At 40.8% G+C, this 2,500-nt stretch overlaps 1 protein-coding gene across 1 annotated transcript in view; it reads right to left on the bottom strand.

Annotated features, from left to right (window-relative positions):
* The window catches only part of LOC138017083 (arylsulfatase B-like), a 52,689-nt gene that overhangs the window by 16,377 nt on the left and 33,812 nt on the right, over positions 1-2,500 (bottom strand). The gene's annotated exons all lie outside the window — the stretch shown is intronic.

Genomic DNA, 2,500 nt, shown 5'->3' with positions numbered 1-2,500 from the left:
TTTTCTTCGCTGTCTAACAAGTGAATTCCACGGTTAATTTCGCCTGAAAAACCGACTGATCGCATGAATCACGAAGGAATGAGTGTGATATCGGTTTTTCCAGCGAAATTTACTGTCGAATTCACCAGTTAGGCCATTTTCTTGAATCGTAAGAGTTTTAAAAGAAGACAAGCAAATCCTCAGCAAGCGAACGGAAAAGGAAAGAATCCATTTCAGACTCGACTGTCAAAAGCCAGGGAATAGGAATCAATCTAAAATTAGAAATCACAGACGTACTATACCTCGTGATGGGACAGATCGTCTTTGTCGGTTCAAGGTCAAACAAGGAGTTTTATTGATGTACTTTATTTATTCCACTTTATCTCTGAAAAGGAGATCATTTGCATTTTGATGTATTTCATTGAAACATGCCAGCTTGGCTTAAAACCAGAATCGGCTAGAAAGGACAAACTTCAAACAAGATCTCCAACAAATTACCTGTACGTGCTCTAAACAAACTTCTGAAAACACAAGCTGGTGATATTTCTCTTACTTTTACGAGAACACCTTGCGATTACATGTTTATAACATAAGCGCAAATTTTCTTGTCACTGTCGAGGTACATCGAAAAATAGTTAGGCAAGCGGAGTAAAAAAAACTTCTTGATCGCTCGCATTTTAAAGACAAACAAACCAGCAACAGATCGATTATTTCTATCCAAAAAGAGTACCGTTGATTGTTATTTAATTCCAGTTAACAAGAAAAATCCGAGTTTCATTCCTGAACAAAGGAAAAAAAGACTAATTATTTACTACTTTTTACAAATATGCATCCACTTGAAATAACTCATCCGTAGAAATAACAAACGGTTTAGTGTCCAAGAAAAGAATTTGTGGAGTAACTTCTTCACCAAGTTTAAGCAATTACTGGTGTACCGTTTTGTCGTTCTCGTTCTCTTTCTCTCCTCTTTCGTTTCTGTTCTTCTGTCATACGCCGTCCAGGCATCTTGCAACCTTAGTAGATTCAAAATTAAAAATCTTAAGACTTGTACCAAAAACTGCAATTCAGAGCAAAAAGCAGCCCTAAACAAATTAAAATAAACACTCAGCTTTAACTTTATATCCCTCCAATGCTTGACTTGAATAACTACGTAGCCACCAGTGTGTCCTGACCACAGCTATATTATGTTAAACCTGTATTGAAGCCAGCGAAAAATGCAAGAAAAATATATTTTCCAAACCGTACCTGAACAGGAAACGCATCGACTGTCAACAGCTTTTGGTGACGTAGCATGGACGTGTAACCGCGTCGAGCCACAGAAAGAGCGTGAAAAATTAAGCCTCGTTTATGCTCAGGTGTGAGTGTCTGACCTGGCTTGAGCTTGCGATCCAATCAACAAGTCTCTGGTCAGCGGTCAACTTTAAAAAAAAGCAGCTGACCTCGATAAGGGCCAATTTAAGCCCGCGATATGGTCACGTTATACTGGTCAGCGGATGCCTTGTTTTGACAGGTGTCAATTGATCATAACATTGATATCCAATATCAAAGATGTATGCTGTAAACTAGCTAAAGTGTCAACCGAACTGGAGCCTTGATGAGCTCTCAATTGCAACTTGAGCCTGTGATATGGTTACGTGATACTGGTCACATTGGCATACATGGAGGGGCGGACGTACGTACGTACGTACGGACGTTCATGACGTCATGTCTATGAAACCAAATTTTCTTGCATCGATGGGTTACTTTATTTTCTTAAGTATGGTGCTTGGCGCGCGCGGAGCTCCGCTATTACATATGGCAAGAACACCAAAAAACTAGGGATCCACAAAACAAAGGAAAAAACCACAATGAAGGTTTTCTAGAAGGCATGAAAACAGGATGCCACAGGGTAACCTTTTTAGTATGTAATACAATTTATAATACAATACAATACATACATACATACATACTTAATTGACCACTCCCCATAGGGGCTTTTCAAGGCCAATGAAACACAATCAACGAAACGACAGAACACAACAACAACGACTGTTAAGAATCCCATCCGGCCGGAGGCAAACCAGTTGGCTATCTATTACAAGTGTGGCCGAGAAGTTGAACCAAGGACTACCAGGAACAAATTCAACCAGTGGTCAGAATGAGTCTTGAACCGGGGAACTCCAGATCTCAAGGCAAGCGTCCTATTCACTGGGCCGCACTGCCTCCTAAATAATATATTCCCCTGCATTAGCCTCCATTGCAAACGACAATAAGTGCCAAAAAGGTTGAGACACCTTCTCTTTTAAGGAATCTCGAACAAATCACTCCCCCAAAATCTTTCCACCCACCCCCATCCACCCCCCCCCCCACCCCCCCCCAAAAAATACAAAGCTGTTTTTTTTATACTCTTCCTTTTCCGTTACCAACATTGCAGGGCGGAGGCGGGGGGAAGAGGGCGGAGCGTAAGTGGAAAATGTATTGTCTTCCCAGTTCAGTGTCTCAACTACATTTGTTGCTCATTACACATTTTGTAGTTCCAGTC

The sequence above is a fragment of the Montipora capricornis genome, chromosome 9 (assembly GCF_036669925.1).
Source record: "Montipora capricornis isolate CH-2021 chromosome 9, ASM3666992v2, whole genome shotgun sequence".
Classification (NCBI taxonomy): domain Eukaryota; kingdom Metazoa; phylum Cnidaria; class Anthozoa; order Scleractinia; family Acroporidae; genus Montipora; species Montipora capricornis.
This window is presented reverse-complemented; position numbering and strand designations above follow the sequence as displayed.